The sequence below is a fragment of the Loxodonta africana genome, chromosome 1, assembly GCF_030014295.1.
Source record: "Loxodonta africana isolate mLoxAfr1 chromosome 1, mLoxAfr1.hap2, whole genome shotgun sequence".
In the NCBI taxonomy this organism is placed as follows: Eukaryota; Metazoa; Chordata; class Mammalia; order Proboscidea; family Elephantidae; genus Loxodonta; species Loxodonta africana.
In genome coordinates this window covers 116059635-116086335 of record NC_087342.1, presented here as the reverse complement: position 1 = coordinate 116086335, position 26701 = coordinate 116059635, and the positions used below count along the sequence as shown (strand labels likewise).

General features: G+C 43.5%; 1 protein-coding gene across 3 annotated transcripts in view; it reads right to left on the bottom strand.

Annotated features, from left to right (window-relative positions):
* PAQR8 (progestin and adipoQ receptor family member 8) overlaps positions 1–24094 on the bottom strand; it is a 60537-nt gene extending 36443 nt beyond the window's left edge. Inside the window, exon 1 of one of the 3 annotated variants that reach the window (XM_064287309.1) lies at positions 23996–24094. The gene's annotated coding sequence lies outside the window, so the exon portion shown is untranslated. Of the gene's footprint in view, positions 1–681; positions 23445–23995 lie in introns of those variants that run through there. The other 2 variants (XM_064287294.1, XM_003404437.4) reach the window with 2 other exon arrangements.
* Positions 24095–26701: the final 2607 nt, after the last annotated feature.

The window sequence follows — 26701 nt, the reverse complement described above, 5'->3', positions numbered from 1 at the left end:
ATTGTGCTCATAGGGTTTTCAATGGCTGGTTTTTGAGAGATCACCAAGACTTTCTTCTGAGGAACCTCTGGGTGGACTCAAACCTCCAACCTTTTGGTTAGCAGCTGAACGCATTAATCGTTTGCCCCACCCTGAGGCTCTATCTATAATATGGTGATAAAGATATAAATATCTCTATCAAGGAAGTCCTATTGCTTCATAGCATTATCGTAATACCCTCCAAATTTCTTTGAAAGGAAAGAGAATTGTTAATCAGCTGAGAGACTGTGTTAGTTATAACCAGGCACCAAGTGTCTTGCTTTCGCAGGACATTAACCAACCAAACGAAAACCACTGTTGTTGAGTTGATTTCGACTCATAGCGGTCCTGTAGGACAGCGTAGAACTGCCCCATACGGTTTCCAAGGCTGTAAATCTTTACAAAAGCAGACTGCCACATCTTTCTCCCGAGGAGCAGTTGGTGGGTTCAAACCACTGACCTTTCGGTTAGCAGCTGAGCACTTTAACCACTGCATCACGAGGACTCCTTGTTACACTATACTGAAACGGCGTTCAGCTTAATGCAGCTGCTATATCAGATCACGAGCCCCTGAAGGACAGGCTCCATATGATTTCCTTTGTATTCCCCTTGAGCATTAAGCATCCCTTCCTCTATGAAAAGATGAGCTTTATTTCATCTTACCAACTGACAGGAAAAACGAAATTCCACTTCTCAATTCTGTTCCGCTTCTGTTCTGACACCAATTGCACAAGCTGTACTTCTGCCTCTGACCCCAACCACTCAGAGCGAGGTCAGACCTTGCAAGTCATAGGACACAGTCCTCCAGACTGCCAGTGGGCCCAAAACCTCAGACACCAGCTGTAAACTTGGGACTCCCCACAACACCCTCACTTCTGACCTGCTGGCTATAAATCTGGGGTTTTCCCACTACCCCTTTAGGATGCCAGCCATAAGCTCAGGGGTTCCCACACCCCTCACTCCTGACCTGCTGGCTCCCAGTATGCCCTCAGGTTCAACAATTTGCTAGAATGGCTCATAGAACTCAAGAAAAGTGTTATACTTACAATTACACAGCTTTATAAAGGATACAATCAGGATTAGCACAAAGAAGAGGTCTAGAAGAGTTCCCAATATAAAGCTTCCACGTCCCAACAAAAAGGGACACACTACCCTACGACGTGCAACAATGTCTTTCACCAGTCAGGAAGCCCATGGGGCTCCCACATCCAGAGCTTTTATTGTGAGGGGTCCATTATGTAACACAAACTCCAGCCCCACTCCCCTGAGGTCAGCTGATAGCATGAGGTGGCCACAGGTGATGGCAAGGTTGATATGACTTGGTGGGTCTTTCTGGACTGGCCAGCCTCACCCAAGTGCCATCAACATATTAGCATAACGTGTTGGGCTAGGTATGGTCTGGAGCCCTCACTGAAGACTTTTATGATCGGTGGAAAAATTCCAAGGTTTTAGAATTTATCTCTTAGAAATCAAGGACAAAGACCAAATTCTCTGAGTAAAGTTAATGTAAAGCCCATACTAACCGTCTCCGAACTGAGTCATGATCTCTAAATCCTCCCCTAATCATCAGCTTTTAAAGCATTTCCCCCTTGTTACCTGCTTTCCAGGAAGGATTTAGTATCCTTGGATGGTAACACTTACCCTTAGCTGTTATCGATCTAATGCGGCTGCTGGCAAGAAGGATCATGGAACTTTAGTGTGGGAAGGGCTTCAGAGACCACTTATTTTGGTGAAGGCAAATAGATTTCAATCTCCATGCTGATCTCTACTGCTTACTAATAACTTCCTGGAGCAATTCAATGCATTGAGAGGCATTCCAGGTCTCTGTGGAGTTCCCAGGGAAAGAAGGAAAGGTGCTGCGATGGATTTAGAATGTCTGACACAAGCTCGTGAGAGACAACTCATGAGGGAACCGTGGCACAGAGCCAGGTATTTGCCATCCCCGAGATCACACTCCTACAGTTAAGTGACTTGCAGTCCAGTGCTTTTCCCACTGGACTTTTTAAAAAGCAGGAGTTGTATCAATAATGAAAAAATATTTCAAAATATTTGCAACAAACGTTCAAAGAAAATACATGCTCCCTAAAAGGGACACCGAAGTCCTCGCTGGCACATCCCAAAGAGGGGTAAAGGTATAATTTCTAGTCTCTTCTTCAACTGCACCCTGACAAGTACCGCTTTTTAGTGCTCTACAGGTATGAGGGTTAAGAAGGAGCTGGGTAGTCTCCAGCAGTTATATGGCTTCTGTGATGGCACTGGGCCAGTAAAGGGGAAGGGAAAAGAAACTAAGGTTTGAGAATCAAGCTAATGTGGTAACCCCAACAGAAAGGGAAATTACTAAGCAGAAAAGCCAATGGGATGCTTTTTTTTTTTTTTTTGGATAGGAAAAATGGAGGATCAATTTCTTGAACTAGCAAAGCTCTCTTGATCAATGAATCAACTGTATTTACTTGCTTTCTGCACTCTTCTTAACACTATGATAGACTAAATAGGGTGCATATAAGGCAAAAGACATGGCTCCTCTCTTAGCCACCTTATATAATCTCTCTCTCTCTCTCTCCTGTGAGTGCCCCTGGATCCCAGATGCCGGGTCAGGTCTCTGGAGCAGCAGCACTGGCCTCCCAACACGTACTCTGTGTTGTCAGCCAACTGGCTCCCAGGTGAGGAGAACGTTCTGGCAGTAAAAGCAGTACACAGCAGGCAAGAGACCTTAAGAAAAGGCAAGGGAGAGGAGGCAAGCATGTGATTCTCGAGACAAATAAACACAATTAGCTGTGCTAGAAACAAACTCAAAAGACTCCATGGGAAGATTCAGATGCATTCTGCCAAAAGAAAAAACCAAATGAAAATTCACTTTAAAGAACCTTTTCATTCCCTTGATAGTCATATATTAATGACAGCCAAATTTCCTGTCCTTTTCATTGCTGATTTCCCCAACATTTCAAACACTATCACAATAATGTGACTGCTTTATCAGTTTTGCAGCCCAACTAGAATCTATTAATATTTCAGATTGGTCCCTTTACTCCTGGAGATGATAATTCCAGGCCTTTCACAACCACTCCATCCTTGTGTACCGAAATAGAGCCAATCTGCAGCAACGGACAGGGTGGTTGAATTCACAGAAATCCACACTCACGTCCTGGAAGTTTTCTGTTCTTCTCTCAGGATCCAATTCTGTAGTGCAGGATCAGCTACAGCAAAGGGGTCCAGGGGAAACCATATAGTATGGTGGTTAACAGGACGGGCTCTGGAGTTAGGCACCTTGGGTTTGAAACCTGACTCTGCCATCTACAAGTTGGCTGACTATGGGCAAGTAATTTAACCTCCTTGTGTCTCATTGTCTTCATCTCTAAAACAGGGATAAAATCATGTCCAATAGGATTGTTAAGGAGCCCTGGTGGCACGATGGTTAAGTGCTCAGCTGCTAACTGAAATGTTGGCAAATGGAACCACTCAGAGGTTCCACAGAAGAAAGACCTGGTGACCTGCACCGTACAACACCAATAGGGTTGTGTGAAAGTTTAAGGAATATAATAAGAGTCTTTAGCTTTTGAAAATACATTCTGAAATATTTACACATAATGATATGATGTCTGGGTTTGCTTCAGAATAATTTGGGGTGAGGTATATATACAGAAGGAAACCCTGGTGGCGTAGTGGTTAAGTGCTACAGCTGCTAAACAAAGGGTCAGCAGTTCAAATCCGCCAGGTGTTCCTTGGAAACTCTACGGGGCAGTTCTACTCTGTCCTGTAGGATCACTATGAGTCGGAATCGACTCGACGGCACTGGGTTTGGGTTTTGGTTGGCTGGATATATACAGATGAACCTTCAGTTGAATTTCCCCATATATTTTAGTCAGATACGCACCATCACAAATCAGAGAATTTCAATGAGCTTTAGATCAGCTAGAAGGTGGCTCCAAACTGAGCTGATATCACTTTAGGCAAAAGCAAAGCACTTCCAAGTTTTAATGGCCTATGCAGCTGTTTCACACACAAACATACGCCTCTTGTTGTTGTTGTTAGGTGCCATCGAGTCAGTTCAGATTCATAGGGACCCTACGCACAGCAGAATGAAACACTGCCCAGTCCTGTGCCATCCTCAGGACTGTTGCCATGTTTGAGGCCATTGTTTCAGCCACTGTGTCAATCCATCTCACTGAGTGTTTTCCTCTCTTTTGCTGACCATCTACCATTCATGATGTCTTTTTCCAGGGACTGGTCCCTCTGGATAACATGTCCAAAGTATATGAGAACAAGTCTCACCATCCTCGCTTCCAAGGAGCATCCTAGCTGTACTTCTAAGACAGATTCTTCTGTTCTTCTGGCAGTCCATGGTATATTCTTCACCAGCACCATAATTTAAATGCATCAATTCTTCTTCAGTCTTCCTTATTCATTATTTAGCTTCTGATCGCTTTTGTAGGCATATGAAATATTGAAATAAATGCTAATGGACCACTCATTACAATCTATGCCTCCAATGGGTTCAGGGAAACAGTTACATACTCAGAGTTAGCCCTAGAATCTCCCAACTTCTAGAATTCTTTAGATAGGATGCCGAGCTGGACTGACAGAAAGCCCCACCCTGGACCAATTCCAGACTTGATGTACACTCCAAGGTAGCCTATAAATAAACCAGAATCGCTGAATTTTTTACCCCATGTCGTCTCAGAAACAAGAAATCTACTGTCATCTCAGCTCTGATACTAACTGTAACGGCCTTGGGCCAGCTACTTCATCTGTTTTCTCATTTGTACACTGGGGTAGTATCTCCCTCCTTGGTATTTGCAGGGTATCTGCAGGAATTTGCTGTTGCCAAGGATCAGAGATAATGCAAGTGAAATGTCTTGCACAATGTCTGTCGCATTGCAATTGCTCAATATACACAGCTATTCTATGTCTCCGTATGCCTTTAAGGACACAGGGGTGTATTATTATTACTGTCTTTGCAATTTGGCTGATATTTAGACCCAGTGGTTCTCTGGGTTATGAGATATATTACAGCTTAGCACGTAATGAAAACAGTTTATTAGTTACTTTCTCCTTCACGTGGTAACATTTTGATGCATCTGCACTCAATCTTCTCCACAGAGTCAATGAACAGGGGTACCTATCACTTCATTAGCACCTACACGTCTCTCCCATGTGATTCACATTTCTTCTGCAGTACATGTCTTGACAATAACCTTTTCAATTAAAAAAAAAATTGCAAAACAAAAAGCAAGGCTCAAAAGATTAGACATAAAACTTAGAGGACAGTTGAGTTTATGTTAATGGGGGAGGAACAATTCGGAAAAGGAAGAAGAGAATGGCTGCACAACCCAAAGAATGCAATGAATGTCACTGAAGCGTACATGTAGAAATTGAACTGGAGTATCTTCTGCTGTGTATATTCTCAACACCAACCAAATTATGTATATATGCACATAAATACACACACATACACACATATGTAAAAAGCAAGGTGGAAAAATGCGGCCCAATTCAAGTGTAGCAGGGCCATTTTTATTACTATTGTGAAATGCTTGCTAAATGAGCACTAGGTACATCGCTGAGAGGATCTATGGCTAAGATAACTAAAAAATAAAGGTAAAACTCCATGAGCAAAAACTCTTGTGGTGTGGGGTTTACGTTAATTTTACGAAAGAATTTGGTCTTTGTCCTTGGTTCCTGTGAAAAAATTTGGAATTTCTCCAGTGATCATAAATGTCTTTTAATGAGGCCTCCAGGCTACACCTGAGGTACGGTGATTAGCTGCCTCAGGTAGGGGATAGCCAGTCCAGAAAGAGCACCTGGTGACATCAGTTGACCTCAGCAGAGATGGGTTAATCAACTAATCACGACTACATAATGACCCCCAATAAATGTTCTGGGCACAGAAGCTCCAAGTGCCTCCTGCTTGGTGATAGACATCTATGCCCATGGGAGGGTAACATGTCCCTTTTTAAGATGGAAGCTCTGCATCGGGAACCCCCCTAGACCTTGCTCTATATGTCTCTTCATTTGTATCCTTGTAATTGTTAAGTACAGTGCTTTCATGAGTTCTGTGAGTGATACTAGAGAATTACTGAACCCAAAGGAGTACTGGGAGCCAGTAGGTCAGAAGAGGGAGGTTCTGGGGGCCCCTGAGCTTATGGTTGGTATCCTGAAGGAGTAATGGGAAAACCCTGAATTTGTAGCCAGCAGGTCAGAAGTGAGGGTGGCGTGTGGGCTCCAGGCTTGTGTAATCTGAGGTCTTGGCAGAGCTTGCAGTCTGGAAGACTGTGTCCTTTAACTTGTGAAGTCTGTCCTAGCTCCAGGCGGTTAGGGCCAGTGGAAGAGGTGCTGCATGTACAGTTGGTATCAAAACAGCAGTGGCAGAGAAGTGAAAAGTGGAATTTGATTCTTCCACTCAGTTAGTATGCGAAGTGGGATTTGGTTATTTTCCCTGGCAACTGGTAATCCAGGTTAATCCAGTGAAGTAAAGGGCTAATCTAAAAATTTTCTTATCCTTCACCTTAGCTAAGACAGGCACTTTCTTTCTCCTTCTCTTAATTTATTTTTCTTCATAGCATTTACCACTACCTATATATTTATTTCGGGATTTACTCATTTATCATCTGTCTTCCCCCAAGAGAATGTATGTTACATGAAGGCAGGACTCTTATTCACTTCTGTACCTCCAACACTTAGAACTGAGTCAAGCACATAGTTATGCTCTTGAAAAATATTTTTTAGTGAATGAATTTCCTTTTTCTTTCTCTAAGGCAACAAACAGGCAATCTAGATCTGAAATCCTGCCCCACGTATTCCTTATGCAGCTTACCACGGAGCTCCCGTGCAGAAAAGAAAGACTGTAAACAAATGTATGTGCAGTGGCACCACACGATATGAAGAAAAATGAAGCAGGACTGAGTGGATTTCCTCTGGGCCTTACACACACACACACACACATGCCTTTCTGATATTTGCTGCTGTGCTGTTGCCTAAGCTATTTCTCCCATCAGAAATGTCTACCTATCTAACAGTTATTCCTCCCTTAAGATCTCAGGTTGTTTTTACTGAATTACACTCCGACCACAAGAGTTCATATTGACATCTCGCTTTTCTAAACTGAATGGCACCGCACCTAATACCAGTGTTTCACGGCTCAGCACATAATTATAAATGGTCTGAAGTTTTCTTTCTCTTTTGTGTGAAAAAAAATTGATGCTTCAAATATCTTTTTTTTTTCAAATATATTATAAAACCTGTTGCCGTTGAGTCGATTCCGACTCATAGCAAGCCTATAGAACAAGAGTAGAACTGCCCCGCATGGTTCCTAAAGAGCACTTGGTGGATTCGAACTGCCAACCTTTTGGTAAGCAGCCGTAGCTCTTAACTGCTCCCCCATCAGGGTTTCCAAATATTTTCCTTAAACACAAAAACCATGGTTTATGCTTCTCTGGTATCCCTCCAAGTGTCTAGCACAGTGTTAGGCACTTACTAAGTGGTTAAAAAAAAAAAAAAAGGTCCTTATAGATGAACTGACAGATTGCTCACTGTGAGCCACACCTCTTGCTGCTATGGTAGAATCACAGCCCAAAAATGATGATTCAGTTTACGCCCCAAGAACATCTACTTCCTTTTTCTCCCTCTTCCTCAAGTGCTCCTTTGTCATGACTCTTCAGCTGCAAAGATCTAAAATACTCATGTCCCAACTGAGATAGACAATTGTCAGGGGTCCTGTGAGCTGACAGCAGGAGTTCAGAAGGTAACATTACTTTCTGGGATATAACTCATCAAAAACAAAGTCATCCTTCAGTGTGTTTTAAAGAGGAAAAAAAAAATGTCAGACAATCCCAAAAATGCCTATGCCCCTTCATGAACTAACCTGAGCCTCTTCACTAAATCCAGATTTGATCAATCAGTTTCCACCTTCCTGAAATGCCAGGGCTTCAAACTGGTTTGAAGTGGTTCACACATGGCTAACAAAGAGAAACCGGAACAGACCTGAATTTTTACAATTTGGGTGATCCAGAACAATAACTGGAATTGGAAAAATTATGGGTTGAAGCCCTGGAATGGGAGACTTGGAAGACGTACAGTGAGCGAGCCCTTTCAGGAGTCTGAGGCATGAGATTGGATTATCGGCAGGATTGTGGAGAACAACACACATTCAAAGCTGTGCCATTTCTGAGCAGGGAACCAATGTTTTCAACACTTCTCAAAATCCAACAAGCAAGAGATTTGATTACTATGCAACGAGTATGCTGCCCTTGTTTTCTAAAAGGGAGATTAGGTTCTAGCAGGGCTTCAACCTATAATTCTTCCCATTCCGGTTCACCCAAATTTTAAAAATTTGGGTCTGTTCCAGTTTTGCTTCCTTAGCCATGACTGAAGCAGTAAGAACTGATTCAAAGCCCTGCGAAATGCTACTCCATTTCAATGACATTCTTGGGACTCTACCTCAGTCTGTCTGGGTCACATTCTAGTACTGCAGCCAATTCCAACAATAGCCCAAGCATGAAATGGACTGATTCCACTTTCTCAAATGCTCTGGGTCCCTGCAACTCAAGGGAATAACATTAATGCCTTTATCTTGCTTAAATGCAGGAATAGGAAAGCTAAAATGGGACTCCTGGAATGAATTTTTTGGATGGACTTAAATATATCATGATGAATATAAATTTCCTAATTCAAGAGTCATTAGACTCCACCATTGATTTTACATTATGCAACCTTTTCTTCAGTATTTTATACAACTTTACCAATTCTCTTTAGAATGAGTGAATTTAAGGAGAAAATGAGAAGATAGTTTTCATCAAGAGAGAGTTTCTTTTCTCACAAAAGTATTGATCTACAGGCAATATTCAGCAGTGTGTGTGTGTGTGTGTGTGTTTTAATTCCAGCCTCAACTGGTTTGGGTAAATCTAGCCCTCTTCCAATTTCCTGTTTATAGACTTTTACCTTAAGTTTCTTGGATAGTTTCTTGAACTCAAAAGTGCAGGTGCTAATGATAGGAAGAATACCTAGTTCCAAGCCGTTGACAAAAAGCACCTAATTACCTACTCTGTGACTCCATATTCTTCTTAATCTTGGATACATGACCCTGGTATGATAAATGTCACTGTTCCTACTCCTAGCTGTATCACAAAACCAACAAAAATCTCTTAACCAATAACCTGGGCTCCAAGAACCAAAAATCAAACCCGCTGCCATTGAGTCAATTTGGACTCGTAGCAACCCTGCAGGATAGAGCAGAACTGCTGCATAGGGTTTCCAAGGCTGCAATCTTTATGGAAGCAGACTGCTACGTTCTCCCACAGAGTGGCTGGTGGATTTGAACCACTGACCTTTTGGTTAGCAACCAAGCACTTAACCACTGGACCACTAAGGCTCCTTAACCTTAGCTCTATTCCCGTTGCTGCTATTGAGTCGATTCCAATCATAGCAACCCTAAAGAACAGAGTAGAACTGCCCCATAGAGTTTCCAAGAAGCGCCTGGTGGATTTGAACTGCTGACTTTTTGGTTAGCAGCCGTGGCACTTAACCACTATATCACCAGGGTTTCCCCTTAGCTCTAGTCTCCCTCAAATTCTTACAGTGCTAGGAACTGGGGCTTGGTTAAAGCCAGGAACCAGGTCAGCCTAGAAAAGGCTATGAGCTAGCCTTAGTTCTTCTCTAGATGTACTCTTCCTGAAACCTGAATTCTCTCATTATTTCTATTATATATTAACATTCACCATCATTATAATTAATTCAGTCATTCAACAAATATTGCTTTGATAAGGTTCTGAATCCTCCTTGAACAGAAAAATAGGAATAGTTCATAAGCTACCTAGACAGCTTGACAACAACAGAAAGAACTCTTCTTGGGTTTTGCTAAATGTGCAATAGTCTCCGCCTTCTGTAATTTGCTTTAGAACTCAGGGTCAATACAAAGACCACTATTCCCGACTGCTTCTTTCCAGAAAAATTTTAGAGGTCTCTAATAATAACAATATTTCATAACACATAACATTTATTGAGCAATTGACATGTGTCAAGCACTGTCCCAAGCATTTACATGTATTAATTCAATACCTTATTATTCCCCACTTTACAATGAAGAAACTGAGGCATAGTACTGCACTCCCCCATACATACCAAGAAAATCTTCTTTAAGTCCAAGGCTTACCTCAACCTGATCCTCCAATTCAGTTGACTTAGAGCAGAGGGTGACTTCCTTATCTTTGGGAAAGCATCATTTCTGAACACCATGTGAGATAACATGAAGTCTAATTCTTAAAAACTTCTGAGTAGGTAACTGTGATGGTTAAGATTGTATGTCAGCTTGGCTGGGCCACGATTTTCAGTGGTTTGGCAGTTATGATGTAGTTTGGCAGTCCTATGATATTGTGATTACTTCTATGATGAAATTTGATATAATGTTATCACCTCCATTATGGGATCTGCTGTGAGTAGCCAATCAGTTGAAGGGGAGTTTCCTTGGGCATGTGGCCTACACTGAATGTAGATGGACATTCCTGGCAAGGTTAGTGGGTGTTTGCTCACTCTGGAACTTACAGCTGGCTCCTGTTTGCCTGACCTGCAGTCTTGCCTGCTGATCTTGGGATTCATTGATCTTTGGATTCTCAATCTTCACAGACTATGAGCAAGAGCCCTGTCCTCTGACCTGCCAATCTTGAGTTCGCCAGCCCCTGCTGCTATGTGAATCAGGAGAAGCCTCCATCCTGACCCATGGACTTGGGACATTCCAACCTCTACAACTGCATGAGCCATTTCCTTGCTATAAATCCCCCTCCCTATATATAGAATTTTGCAAGACCAATGACTTCTTCATTGCAAATACCTTCTTTCACCAACATAAATGGCGACTATACACATGGACCTCGCCAGAGGGAGCACACATAAATCAAATTGACTACATCTGTGGAAAGAGATGATGGAAAAGCTCGATATCATCAGTCAGAACAAGCCCAGGGGCCGACCATGGAACGGACCATCAATTGCTCATATGCAAGTTCAAGCTGAAACTGAAGAAAATCAGAGCAAGTCCGCGAGAGCCAAAATATGACCTTGAGTATATCCCACCTGAATTTAAGACCATCTCAAGAATAGATCTGATACATCGAACACTAGTGACCGAAGGCCAGATGAGTTGTGGAATGACATCAAGACATCACACATGAAGAAAGCAAGAGGTCATTGAAAAGACAGGAAAGAAAGAAAAGACCCAGATGGATGTCAGAGGAGACTCTGAAACTTGGTCTTGAACATCGAGCAGCTAAAGCAAAAGAAAGAATTGATGAAGTAAAAGAACTGAACAGAAGATTTCAAAGGGTGTCTCGAGAAGACAAAGTAAAGTATTATAACGACATGTGCAAAGAGCTGGAGATGGAAAATCGAAAGGGAAGAACATGTTTGGTGTTTCTCAAGCTGAAAGAACTGAAGAAAAAATTCAAGCCTCAAGTTGCGATAGTGAAGAACTCTATGGGAAAAATATTAAACGATGCAGGAAGCATCAAAGGAAGTTGGAAGGAATACACAGTCATTATACTAAAAAGAATTAGTCGATGTTCAACCATTTCAAGAGGTGGCATATGATCAGGAACTAATGGTGCTGCAGGAAGAAGTCCAAGCTGCTCTGAAGGCATTGGCGAAAAACAAGGCTCCAGGAATTGATGGAATATCAATTGAGATGTTTCAACAAACAGATGCAGCACTGGAGGTGCTCACTTGTCTATGCCAAGAAATATGGAAGACAGCTTCCTAGCCAACTGACTGGAAGAGATCCATATTTATGCCTATTCCCAAGAAAGGCAATCCAACCGAATGCAGAAATTATAGAACAATATCATTAATTATCACACGCAAGCAAAATTTTGCTGAAGATCATTCAAAAATGGCTACAGCAGTATATTGACAGGGAACTGCTAGAAATTCAGGCTGGTTTTCAGAAGAGGACGTGGAACCAGGGATATCATTGCTGATGGCAGATGGATCCTGGCTGAAAGCAGAGAATACCAGGATGTTTACCTGTGTTTTATTGACAATGAAAAGGCATTCGACTGTGTGGATCATAACAAATTATGGATAACATTGCGTAGAATGGGAATTCCAGAACACTTAATTGTGCTCATGAGGAACCTGTACATAGATCAAGAGGCAGTTGTTCGGACAGAACAAGGGGATCCTGATTGGTTTAAAGTCAGGAAAGGTGTGCGTCAGGGTTGTATTCTTTCACCATACCTATTCAATCTGTATGCTGAGCAAATAATACGAGAAGCTGGACTATACGAAGAAGAACAGGGCATCAGGATTGGAGGGAGACTCATTAACAACCTGCATTATGCAGATGACACAACCTTGCTTGCTAAAAGTGAAGAGGACTTGAAGCACTTACTAATCAAGATGAAAGACCACAGCCTTCAATATGGATTGCACCTGAACATAAAGAAAACAAAAATCCTCAGAACTGGACCAATGAGCAACATCATGAAAGACTGAAGTTGTCAAGGATTTCATTTTACTTGGATCCACAATCAACAGCCATGGAAGCAGCAGTCAAGAAACCAAAAGACGCATTGCGTTGGGTAAATCTGCTGCAAAAGACCTCTTTAAAGTGTTGAAGAGCAAAGATGTCACCTTGAAGACTAAGGTGTGCCTGACCCAAGCCATGGTATTTTCAATCGCATCATATGCATGTGAAAGCTGGACAAAGAATAAGGAAGACTAAAGAAGAACTGATGCCTTTGAATTGTGGTGTTGGTGAAGAATATTGAATATACCATGGACTGCCAAAAGAACTAACAAATCTGTCTTAGAAGAAGTATAACCAGAATGCTTCTTAGAAGCAAGGATGGCGAGACTGTGTCTTACACACTTTGGACATGTTGTCAGGAGGGATCGGTCCCTGGAGAAGGACATCATGCTTGTCAGAGTACAGGGTCAGTGGAAAAGAGGAAGACCCTCAATGAGGTGGATTGACACAGTGGCTCCAACAATGAGCTCAAGTACAACAACGATTGTAGGGATGGCTCAGGACTGGGCAGTGTTTTGTTCTGTTGTGCACAGGGTCGTTATATGTCGGAACCGACTTGATGGCACCTAACAACAACACATATTTATACGCTTCACTGGTTTTGCTTCTCTAGAGAGCCCAGTCTAAGACAGTAACCAACTAGTGCCTTCCTATTTACACGTGGTCTGAGCCTTGCTTTGGGCTTGTGATCTTAACCCTGTACGCTGGCATTGGGAAGCCATGATAAAAAAGCTTTCCCTATCCATCTCTGAAGGGGATGTCATCTCTAAAACGTATCTCGAAACTGCAACTTCCGTAAGGGCAGGTATTGTATTTTTGGTTATTATTTACTCTTTTTCCAGGAGCCCTGATGGTACAGTGGTTAAGAGCTCTGCTGCTAACCAAAAAGGCTGGCAGCTCAAATCCACCAGCTGCTCCTTGCAAACTCTATAGGGCAGTTCTACTCTGTCCTATAGGGTCGCTATGAATCGGAATCGACCTGACGGCAATGGTTCAGTTGTTTTGGTTATTCTCTCCCAGGATTTAGCATAGATCCTGGCGTCTGATAAGCCCTAAATATTTAGTGAACGAATGAATGAACGAACAAATGAGCAAGGCAGCCTTTAGTTCCCAGACCACTGGGAAGGCCTGCAAGATCTCATTTCACAAGGATTATTGTTCAACTTCTTTCTCAGCCTTGACTACCCAGACCATACCAAGAATTTCAGCAATTCACCGTGAGATATCATAAACATCCTAAATAGAGCCCCATAAAGTAAATCTAGGCAGCAGAGAAGGCTTTCCTCCCTTAATCCACTGGGAGACGGAGGGTTCCCGCCATACACACAAGGAAAGCTGAGTAAAAGCTACAGGTACTAGGGCTATTACACTGCTACTTAAACTGCTCCTAGAGATAGGCATCGGGAACCTAGAGATATGCCAACAGATTAGTACTGGGACAATACAGAGCACAGATGAAGAACTCGGGCTTTGCCGTCAGAGCCCAGCTCTGCTCCTTGGGCAAGTCACAACCTCTCTCTGCACCTTAGTTTCCTCATCTTTGAAATGGGGCTGATAATGGTACCTATCTCATAGGGTTGTTCTCAGAATTAAATGGGGGTAATGTAAATAAATTCCCTGACACTAGTAAGTGTTCAGTCAGTAATTATTATTTTTAAAATGCTTAAGTCAGACTCATGCTTCGGTTTGCAGTCGCCTTTCTTCTCACAGGGTCTACTGCATCTGAAGAACCAAAGATGGGACAGCCAGAGCCCTGGAGCAGTAATCAAAAGTCCTGGGTTTTAGGCCCTGTTTTGCCATTTTCTCATTATGATTTTGGGCAAATTTCTTACCCTCCCAAACCTCAAGTTTCTTTCATATGCAAACAATCAGTAAGATATCTCCCTTGCATGCATCATAAAAAAAAAAAAAATTTTTTTTTTAGGATGTTGCAAAAGTTGTATTTGACAGGATATATAAAAAGCACTTTGAAAATTGTCCAGCAGATGTACACGCAAAAAATGCTCAGTAAGATAAATTTACTCATAATAATCGGAGCCCTGGTGGCGTAGTGGTTATGAGCTTGACTGCTGACCAAAAGATCAGCAGCTCGGATTCACCAGCCGCTCCTCGGAAACCCTATGGAGCAGTTCCTCTCTGTCCTATAGGGTTGCTATGAGTCGTAATCAACGCGGCAGCAACAGGTTTGATTTGGTTTTGGAAGGTTCAAGTTAGTATCAACTTGATGGCACACAACAACAACAATAAGGCTCTAAAAGGGGTCTCTGGGTGTCACAAATGGTTATCGCTTGACTACTAACAGAAAGGTTGGCAATTTGAAACCACCCAGAGGGGCTTCAAAACAAAGGCCTGGCAATCTGCTTCCAAAAGGTCACACCTTTAAAACCCTGTGGGGCGTGGTTCTACTCTACATCTAAGAGGCTGACTCAATAACAATGGTCTTTTTTTTTTTTTTTGGTTTAAGGCTCTAAAAGGGGGAAGTAGTGGTTCATTGGTAGAATTTTCGCCTTCCATGTGGGAGACCTGGATTTGACTACCTCCCAATATACCTCACGTACAGCTACCACCTGTCAGTGGAAGCCTGCATGTTGCTGTCATGCTGAACAGGTTGCAGAGGAAATTTCAGACTAAGTAGGACTAGGAAGAAAGGCCTGGTAATCTACTTCTGAAAATCAGCCAGTGAAAACCCTACGGATTACAACAGTGTGATCCACAACTGATTATGGGGATGGTGCAGGACAGGTCAGTGTTTCATTCCCTTGTGCATAGGGTTGCCATGAATCAGGGGCCAACTCAACAGCAACTAACAACAAGGCTCTAAAACATCGTTTTTCAAACTTTTTTGCCTGCAAACTGTTAGAAGAAATATGCTTTACATCGCCATCTAGCAAACACTCAGCAACCAAACAAAAGTTTGACAAAATACTTATACCACTTTGATTTTTTTATTTGGTAGTTCTTTTTTTAAAGCAGGTCATTGATTCCACAACCCAAGAAGGCAGTGGTCCTCAATCCTCAACTCTCACGGGAAATCAGAATCTCTGAGGAGCATTTAAGAATTCTGATATTGAATTAATGCTTTGGGGTGGGGTGGGGCGGTGCATTCTGAGACAGCCCCAGGTGATGCTATTGCACCGCCAGGGTTGAGAACCACAGTGCTAATGGCTTCTAGCTCACAGCTAAAATACCACTGCTTTATTTTACAACCCTGTCTCTTAAGCACTCTCTGCTCCTGGCATTTGCGCCATTCCCTGAAGAACTGCTGGTTACTGTGAGCTGATTACTCACTCGTGGCTCCAGTCTTCATGAAGAAAACACAGAAGGAATGAAGGTCAAAGTGGAGCACGGGTGTTAGGGGAGGCCCCCTTCCTTCTCCCAGATGGCCGGGTAATCCCATGCAGAGCAAAACTGAAGTCGATTTGGAATATTTTGTTAAAAGTGAAGGGGCCCCTGCAAAAATTCTTTGCTTGAGGAGGAGGAGCTAAGAAAAAGCAAAGAGAAACTGCCAGACCTCCCTGCCTGTTCACACAGCACAGGAAGCTTTAACCAAGTATAGACAAGGGCCTGAAAGAGCCCTGGTGGCACAGTGGTTAAAACTAGAACTTCAAATCGGTTCTTCTGGGTTCAGTTGTGGCTGATGAGGCGAAACCCAAACTGACTTAAATTTTAAAAATGTAGGTGAAGCAGAAAAATAACCGGAATGGGAAATATTAAGGATTGAAGCCCTCCTAGAAACTTGATTTCCCACTTAGAAAATAAGGGCGGTATGCGCGTTGCATAGCAACCAAATCTCTTGATGGGCGAGTCAAAAACTGGGTGCCCTGCTCAAAGATGGAGGCCAACTGTGCCACTTTCAATGTGTGCTGCTTTCCTCAGTCCTGGCAATAATCCAATCTCAAGTATCAGGCTCCTGAAAGGGCTCACTACACCTCTTCTGAGTCTACCATTCCAGGGTTTCGACCCATAATTTTTCCCGTTCCGGTTATCGTTTCACTTCATCTAAATTTTAAAAATTCGGGTCTGTTCCGATTTCGTTTCATCGGCCACAACTGAACTGGTTCAAAGCCCTGGTTAAAGCGTGGTGGTTAAAATGCTCAGCTGCTAACCAAATGTCATTGGTTTGAATCTACCAGCTGCTCATAGGAGAAAGATGTGGCTGTCTGCTTCTGTAAAGACTAGAGCCTGGAAAACCCTATGGGGCAATTCTACTCTGTCCTACAGGGTCACCATGAGTCAGAATCAACTCGATAGCAATGGGTTTTTGGGAGACAGGGGCCTGAGTAGAAACTGCTGAAGCCTGGGTGATGAGCTCTGTCAGAGGGGGATGCCTGACTCGGGCTTCCTCTCCTTTCAGGTGTGGCCCAGATGGGACAGAAATCTCCTCCATCCTCAGCTCCCTTTTTCTCTACAGGACAGAAGCCGGGGACTGCTCTGTACACTTGGTTGGAGTGATCTGCAGCCTACACTCAGCTTCCTGGAAGAGCCAGGGCAGAACCTGAGTCAGAATACATAATGAACTACAGATGTACATCAGAGCCTCTAAGTCTATGTCCCTGCCCTACTACTGGGCACAAGGATGGTGTCTTAGTTATCTAGTGCTGCCATAACAGAAACACCACAAGTGGATGGCTTTAACAAAGAGAAATTTATTTCCTCACAGTCTAGTAGGCTAGAAGTCCAAATTCAGGGCATCCGCTCCAGAGCAACTGTCGGCTCCAGAAGAAGGTCCTCCTCATCAATCTTCCCCTGGACTAGGACCTTCTCTGTGCAGGAACCCCAGGGCGTGCTCTGCTCCCCGCACTGCTTTCTTGGTGGTAGGAGGTCCCCACGTCTCTGCTGGCTTCCATTTCCTTTCATCTCTTGTAAGATAAAAGGTGGTGCAGGCCACACCCCAGGGAAACTCCCTTTTCATTGGATCAGGAATGTAACCTGAGTGAGGGTGTTACAATCCCACCCTAATCCTCTTTAACACAAAATCACAATCACAAAATGGAGGACAACCACACAATATTGGGAATCATGGCCTAACCAAGTTGACACATATTTTGGGGTAACACAATTCAATCCATGACAGATGGGATCAAGAAACCTGGACTGTTTCTCCACATAAAAAAAAAAAAAACCACTACCGTCGAGTCTATTCCGACTCATAGCAACCCTACAGAACAGAGCAGAACTGCCCCATAGAGCTTCCAAGAGGCGCCTAGCGGATTCGAACTGCTGACCTCTTGGGTAGCAGCTGTAGCACTTAAACACTACGCCACCAGGGTTTCTCCACATAACAGTTTAAAAAAGTCATTCAGTGTCTGTTTAAAGCATAAAACTAGCAAACAAACTCGTTTCCATGGAATCTATTCTGACTCGTGGTGACCCCATGTATTGCAGAGTAGAACCGCACTCCATAGGGTTTTCAAGGCTCTGAGTGACCTTTCAGAAGCAGATCGCCAGGCCTTTCTTTCCAACTCCTCTGGGCAGGTTCAAACAGCCAATCTTTCAGTTAGTAGTTAAGCACTTCATCATTTGTGCTCCAAAAGACTCCTGTTTAAAGCATAATGCCTAGATTTTGACCCAGATCTACTTACCGGTCATAAGACTCAGAAAACCAAAAACCCAACCCATTGCGTCAATTCCAGCTCATACCAACCCTTCAGGACAGAGCAGAACTGCCCCATCGGGTTTCCAAGGAGCAGCTGGTGGATTCAAACTGCCGACCTTTTGGCTAGCAGCCTAACACTTAATCCCTGCCTGGCGGCGCAGTAGCTATAAGCTCGGCTGCTACCCAAAAGGTCAGCAATTCAAATCCACCAGCTGCTCCCTGAAACCCTCTGGGGCAGTTGTACTCTGTCCTATAGGGTTGCTATGAGTTGGAATCGACTCGACAGTGACAGGTTTTTTTAATAAGACTAAGAGTTACCATATATTGGGTACTCTGCTGCATGCTAAGTACTTCATATAGATGATCTCATTTAATTTAATTCCACACTATCTCTCCAGTTGGTACCAGATGCTAACACAGGTCTATCCTCATTCCAGATCTCAAGCTCTAGTCCAGGGTCTCTCAGCACTACAAACATTTAGAGCCAGATTGTTGTGAAGGCCTGTCCTGTGCATTACAGGATGTTTAGCAGCATCTCTGGCTTCTACCCACTACATGCAGTTGTGACAATCAAAAATGTCTCCAGCCATTGCCAAATGTCTCCCAGAAGGCAAAATCTCTCTCTCTGGTTCTTTCACACACACACACACTCCAATGAAGAACCACTGTTGCTATGTTGTTTCTGAGTGGCACAAATAGTTAAGTGCTCAGCTACTAACCAAAGTTTGGCAGTGTGAATCTACCCAGAGGTGCCTCAGAAGACAGACCCGCTGATCTACTTGCAAAGGGTCACAACCATTGAAAACCCTATGGAGCACAGTTCTACTCTGACACACATGGGGTCGCAATGAGTTGGAGCTGACTTGATGGCAAACTGGTTGCTATAGCTTCCTGACACTTTACAAGTACATAAACCATGATTCAGAAGAGACACAGAGCAAGACGAAATACCACTATGGAGGTGATAATCAGAACACTCCGGGGAAGTATGGTACAACGATAATACCACCCTACGCTTTACAATTCATTAAGTACTTTTATAGCCATTATCTCCTTCCGTGGTATTATGGATTGAATTACGTCCCCCCAAAATACGTGCTGAAATCCTAACCTCTATGCCCGTGGTTATAATCCCATTTGGGAATAGGTTATCTTTGTTATGTTAATTAGGCAGGATGAGTGTAGGGTGTATCTTGAATCAATCTCTTTTGAGATATAAAAGAGATTAAACAAGCAAGCAGAAGAGAGATGGGGTGAGACAGATGCCAAGACACACAGAGATCGCCAAGGAGCCAAGAAGCAGAAGCTAAAGAAACAAGGACCTTCCTCCAGAGCCAGCACAGGGAGAAAGACTTCCCATAAAGCCAGCACTGAATTCGGACTTCCAGCCTCCTAAACTGAGAAAATGAATTTCTGTTTGTTAAAGCCATCCACTTGTGGTATTTCTGTTATAGCAGCACTAGATAACTAAGACACATGGCATCTGAGTGTCTAGTAGGATCTAACCCTCTAAGTGTTAATCCACCTAAAAAATATGAACAGTATTGACAGACCTCAGCTACTAATCAAAAGGTCAGTGGTTTGAATCTACCAGCTGCTCCACAGGAGAAAAGATCTGCTGATCTACTCCCCTAAAGATGACAGCCTAGGAAACCCCAGTCCGTCAGAGAGGCTGCTGTGAATCAGAACTGACCTGACAGCACCCAACAACAACACACACTTAACCCTCTCCGAGAAACTGAGGGAAAGAACATGTAGTGAAATCCATATTAATCTTTAGCCTCACAAGCCACAGGGAGAAAAAGCATTTGCTAATGTCTGCTAAGTCAGTGCATCACGTGGACTTCCGGAGAGCAAAGCCAGTGTCTTGTACCCCTCTCTCTCTCTCTGGCACTTTCTTGCCGAAAACACAGAACACTTTTACTAAGCGTTGAACATTTCCCAAAACATTACTTTACAGCAAACCTTAACCATTTGATTAAGATAAATTATTTTCCAAATTTTTGCATCTTCCTAATTTACATATATTAATAAAATTCACAAACTCGAAAAAATTAATATTGATATTTACAGAAGAGCTGAGAACTTAGTGTCAGGTTATTCTTGTCTACTGTTTATAAAAACAAAGGAGAGCAAAACTCAAGTCACTGGAAACAAATGTTTCCTAGAATCACCCCTTTCAATACAAGTCAAGACAACTGCAGCTATTTCGTTAGAACAATATTTTCACTGGGTCAGGAAAAAAAAAAAATATATAGGCAAGGATTTTAAACTCTTTCCTTTGGACTTTCACTACCACACCAAACTGTTATATCTAGTACACAATCATAATAGGAAAGCTCATTTTAAAAACATCTGAATTTAAAATAATCAACTACAGTTGCTTATAACGTTCCTCTTTAGAAACTCCTAAGCAGCCAGGAAGGTAAAAACAAAACGTTCTCATTCACATATTCATTTGCAAAGCCCAGCTGAAAGGAATAGCATTGCCCAGAAAAAGGTAAATTTGTATATCGCTTCAAAAGAGTTAAAATATAAAACTATCAATAAAAATACCAATAACAAAAATAGCTAGCATTTATTGAGCACTGAAGTGTTAGGAGTCCACAGGTGGCACAAAAGGTTAAGTGACTGGCTACTACCTGAAAGGTTAGCGGTTTGAATCCACCCAGAGGCATCTCAGAAGAAAGGCCTGGTGATCTGCTTCTGAAAGATCACAACCATGGAAAACCCTGTGGAGCACAGTTCTACTCTGAAACACATGGGGTCGCCATCAGTTGGAACCGACCCTATAGCAACTGGGTTTTTTTTTTTTCCTTTATAATGTGTCAGGCACTGAACTCAGTTTTTTACATGCATAAATCTTATTTATAAATCTTCATCACAGCCCCATGAAGTAAATACTCATTAGTATTTTCATTTTAAGGTAAGAAAATTGAGGCTGAATTAGATTAAATAACTTGTCCAAGGCTACAGCTCGAACAAGATTCAAGCCATGGCTGTATGAAGCTCTGTGCTATAAGCTAAAAAAAAAAAATTGGGACTTTAGGGAAACAATGGAAAAAAAGGCATATGTTAATTTTTCACATTGTCTGTGAAATGGATTGTCAGAAATCATTCTCCTCCCCTTGCTTCTATGTTGATACTTCACATAAAAACTCAGGTACCAGGCCTTAAGCACGTATTGGGTAAGTGGCTTTCTGGATACTTTTTTTTTTTTTTATGAAAAAGCAAGTCTTTTGTTTTTTGTAAAAATATACAGTGATAGTAACTGCCTGATAAAGAGTACCTGGAAGGGGGAAAAAAAAAAATCTTTTGCTGTCAAGTCAATTCCAACTCACAGGAATCCTATAGGACAGAGTAGAACTGCCCCAGAGAGTTTCCAAGGAGTGCTTGGTAAATTCGAACTGCCGACCTCTTGGTTAGCAGCCCAATGCTTAATAACTGAGCCACCAGAGCTCCGGCAGTAAATAAGGTATAATAAGCAATGGGATGATTTTTTTTTTTTTTTAACACACATACCAGAACATAAACACTCAAATGAAGGCTATACTTCAAAGTAGTTACTTTCCAATTCTAAACACATACCCAACTTTGCCGGATGCCCTTTTTAGAACTGCCAGTCCTTCAAGAGGACTTTCATTACTTTAATGGATATATTTATCATAATCTCCATCACCCACCTCGGAAGTCAAAGTTGGCCCCAAGTGCTGTTTGGCTTTTACCCACCACTGAGGAGATACAGTAAACGTGCCAAACACTCTGAAGGCAACTCCAAAGCGGGAGCTCCAAAACTATTCTCAGCAATGACAACATCAATAGAATTAGTACACAGCTTGCCAAGATGAGGCTTCTGAAGGAGAGAAATTCTCATTTGAATGTATAAATACTGGCATATTTATTTTAACATTCAGATAAGGAATTGGAAGAATCAGCAAGCTTTATGTCCAAGTCAATAAAAAATTCTGCTGTAATAATGATAAAGCAGATTTTGGTGCAAGGTTCAGACCACTAAATAGGGTATAAACATCCCCTTAATGAAAAAAAGCCTGTCCTAAAATGATACTTGCAAAATGAATAAATTGCTTTCCCATTAAGTTGCATAATTATTGAAATGATCTCTTTTTCATGAATTAAAACAATGGGCCCAACAAATGTTAGTCGCCAAATTGGTCTTTAGTCCTCCAGCTCAAATCAGTGTGTAGAAGATGGACCAATATTCGCAGCACATCACCACCATCACCCCTCCCACCCCCAAGTCCAGCCTTCCAATGGAAAAGTCCACTTAATAGGATTTATGAACCTTGGGTGTTCCAGAATTAACTATCACACCATGTAATTAAACTAGTGACCATATTGATAGGGATGTATTCAATACTATTGAAACTAATTGAAGGGAGACTTGCACTCAGGACAAACAACAGAAAAAACAGACAATGCCCTCATTTGTCTTTGTAAAGACAGTTGGCTACACTTCCACTGAGGACCTAAGGAGCCCAGCTCCCTCATGGTTGCTAGGTGAAGGGTGCTTCCACTTAAGGGTAGGTACAGGCTGTGGACTACCACAAGGCAGCCAACAGCAGTCCACCTTTCATGCAGGTAACTTTTATTAAATTTATTAATGGGTGGCTACACTGAAGCAAACAGTCCAACTGTATACAATACTCGTGTTTATTAGGCTGTGGAATAATTTTTTTGGAATGTAATGTGTTTGTGGGTGTCTTCCTGTTGCCCATTTTCCTCCAGTTTTTACAAAGAGACAGTCTCTCACACAGTACAAGGGAGTGGGGAAGCAAGTTACACCTGTGGATCAAAACATTGCACACCTGTATTGTAGGAACTCTGCCTACCAAACACAGGTAGATACTGCCTGGACATTTGAAATCACTCCATACTTATTCTTTTTAGTTCCTCTCATCGTGTGCCTACGCAAAATCACTTCTAACCCAGCTCAGAAATATGAGAAGCAATTTAGGGCAAGGCAAAGAGTCCGCCCAGGCCCGTGGGTCTCCACTGGTCGGTCTGTGTCTAGAGTGCCTATAGATGTCCAGGAAGCCCTACTGCCCCTGCAGCCTCCTGGTCCCCGCCCGGGGTCTGCAAGGTGTGTCCTTCCTTCAGGCAGCCCCCCCCCCAAGATGCCAACACTTCCCGAGCTCACTGAGCCCTGGGTCCCCAACGCCAGTCTGTCTTGGGTTGCCCGGTCTTGCTGCCTCCCTCTCTAGACTGGGTGCCCTCTCGACTTGTCCACGACCTCATTTCACCGAAGGGCTGGGTTGCCGTGGCCGAGCCGTTCCCTGAATCACTGCTTCACCACCCACCCTTGCCACCTTCGTCCTTCCCCCCCGCCCCCAACCCCGTGGCGTTCCAGTCCTCCCAAGCCTCCCCACATCCAGCCGCCTCCCGGCTGTCAGGACAACTCCGCTTCTCGCGCCCACCCTTTCGGAGAAGCTTCTTCCATCTTTCTTTGCAGGAGCCGCACACACGCCTTGCCCACTTCACTCCACAGGCTAATTTCCTTTCCGGCGATGCCCTCCCTCAGGCTCCCCATCTCGCCCCATACGCCTCAGTCTTCCTCTCCTCCGCACTCTCCTCCCGGGTTCCGTTCCCCACCACCCTGCGGAGGGCGCCCCAAGACTGCAGGCAGGGCGCCCCTCGACCCGCCCCCCGGGCTTGGGCTCCAGGCTTGGCTACTGGGGCAACCCAACGTCGTGGTCCCGACCCTCCCTCCCTCTGGGCTCGGACTCCAGAACATCTCGATGCTGACCCCGCCTCCCAGGCTCGGGCTCCCGGGCTCCCCAACAACGCGGTCCTGACCCCCCCCTCCCCCTCCCCCTCCCCACCCGGCCAGCGCCTCCAGCAGCGGGACTCACCGGCAGGGGCGGCGGCCCAGCCCGTGCGCGCAGCCCAGCCCGGCCCAGCCGCCACGGCGCCCGCGCTCCCGGCTCTGGGATCCCGGCTCCAAGCGTTCCACCGGCGGCAGTGACTGAGGCTGGCCGGGCACCGGGCAGTGGCCAGGAGGAGCGGCCGAGAGGAGGGGATCGTCGGGGGCGGGCAAGGCCCGGCTCCGCCCCTTCCCGGCCAGGGGGCGGGATGCGCAGCCCCGCGCAGACACTGCCGCCACCGGCGCGCACACCACCACCGAGGAAGTTGACTGACGCGTCTTCCCTTCCACCGGGGGCTCCCACCCTAACAACCTCCTTTCAGCTGCGAAAGGCCGGAGGGTTTGAGAGAGATACTCTGTAACCGCTCTCCTATTCCTTCCAACAATCCATCCCAAAGGGGCCGTTTCCCAGGTCCTTCGGAAGGGTGAAAAATAATAATAAACCCTTCATCTAAGATCTTGAGATTGATTCAAATCCTGCCCTTAGCCTGCCAGGCCTCTCTCATCACCCGCATCTGCACTTCCAGGGTCATTGTGCCCACGAAGTCATAACACACCAGCGAAGTCTTTTGCAGACACACACTTCGACACCCGTGAGGTATGCTCGTGTATGACTCATACCTCTCCAATGCAGTACACGAACACACCCCTGATATTCACATGCTGAGGAGCCCGCTTCTACCCCTATAGCCTTAATCTACCTCGCAACGATGATTCACACACACAAGCAGTAGGAAGAAAGAGGAAATTCCACATCCCCAGCTTACTCCTCAACCGCGATGATAGCTGTATTTTACCAGGAGAAAAATATACAGGTAAGATGTAGGACCTTCAATTAATAGATCAAATCGGCTTCACTGTTAAAAAGCAGTTTTCATTAACTGGAGAAAAGAGAAACCGATCAAATCCTAGGAAGATGGCTGTGAACAAACGTTACTATAAGAAAGGTTCATTTAATTACTTTTCTGAAACAATCAGGCCTAATTCTGGCCTGTTGATTCCTGGAGTTTTTCCATTATACCACCCTGCTTCAGTAACATGTCTAATAAAAGTTCACCTTTCTACAGTGTTTTCACTTTCTCAAAGCATTTTAAAATCTATTACTTTATTTATCCTTAGCCAAACATAATGAAGCAAAGAAAGCAGGTTATCCAGCCCCATTATTTCAATTCCATAAATGAAGGTATTGAGAGTCTGTCTGCGGTTAACTGGCTGGTTTCAGGCAGAGTCAGAACTAGGAAACAGTCCAGGGGCCTGCTCTTCAGGACCCAGCATACATAGATACTGAGGGGAATGTCACATGAGACCCTTGGCAACTTTGTCCCCTCCACTCTGCTTCATCCCACAGATGTCAGGGAACTCTCTGGTATCTCAAAAACTTGGGCCATCAAAATTAACAGGCATTTTTTTTTTCCTGGTAGAAACTTAGATTTTATCAACAAAAAGGGTCCATCTTGTCATAGGAACCATATAGTGCCAAAAGGAGACTGTTTCCCCCCAAATTTCTAACATCTTTTTATTTTTAATTTTATTGTGTCAAATAACAGGCATTTAATATTTTAGCAAGAGGTCCTGATTATACAAAGGAGCTGATTGAGAGAGGAGGTGGAAAGTTGGTTCTTCTTCCTCTCTCTGTCACTCTTGAAAACAAAATCACAGGTCAGCAAATGTGAAGGCCACCCACAGGCTCAATCCAACTGAAGTGAGCTGTTTGCTGACAGCTGATGAGCCCGCTAAAGTGTTGATATTCTTGCAGCTTCTTCCTCCCTGAGAGGTCTGCGCTGCCTGGAGTGTGGAGAAGGGCTCTCTGTTCTTAAAAATGAGATCAATAAGTCCGTTAATCCTTTCTCAGTGTCATATTAAGAAAATGGTAAATGTTCCTTTCCCTTTGCTCTTTCTCTAGAGGGCAGAAGTGTAAGTGGATCATGAAGTGTAAATGGGTTTAACGGTTGGTAGGTATTGTTTTTTTAGGTGTTGTTACCTGTGGGTAAAGGGTTCTGTTTACAAGTGGTGCCCTCCAGAGCCTCTAGGTAAGAGTACAAAGTGGTTTCTCATCATTCCATGCCTTTTAAATCAGCTTGGGTTTCCTACTAGCCTCTTCCATTCTCTGCTCCGGGGCCTACTTCAGTTTTGCCCGTGTTACCAAAACTGTTATGTTTTGGTAACACGGGCAAAAAAAGTCCTGAAGTGGCCTTGCTGTTTTGAATCATAGTAAAAGGCTCTTGGATCCTTCATAAAGGACAGTCAGGATGACCTTTAGAATATGGAAATTCACAGCTGATCTCTCTCCATGTAATACTCCCATCTGGGAACAGAATTATGACCTGTGGTTTTTTTCCAAAAGCTAGAAAAAGGCAAGATCTTGGATATTGTAGTATTTCCCCTGCAAGGAGAGTGCTAAACTGCTAATCCAATCAACACCTTATCCGACACTATTTCCCTTCCATATTGGCCTTGATGTTTTGAAATATGAAAACACCATACAAACACTGCACAATATGCAATATGCAAAATTCTTTTAAAAATAGATATGCAAGATTACCAAGCTATTTTTGTCCCAGTCCTTAACGAAATAATTTGGTCCATTTTATATTGTATACCTACCACACTGACACTGTTTTTATATCACTTCTACTTTGTGTTTACATAGCATTGCTTTTCCCAGAAGCTCCAAGTGCATGTGAAGGCATCATAT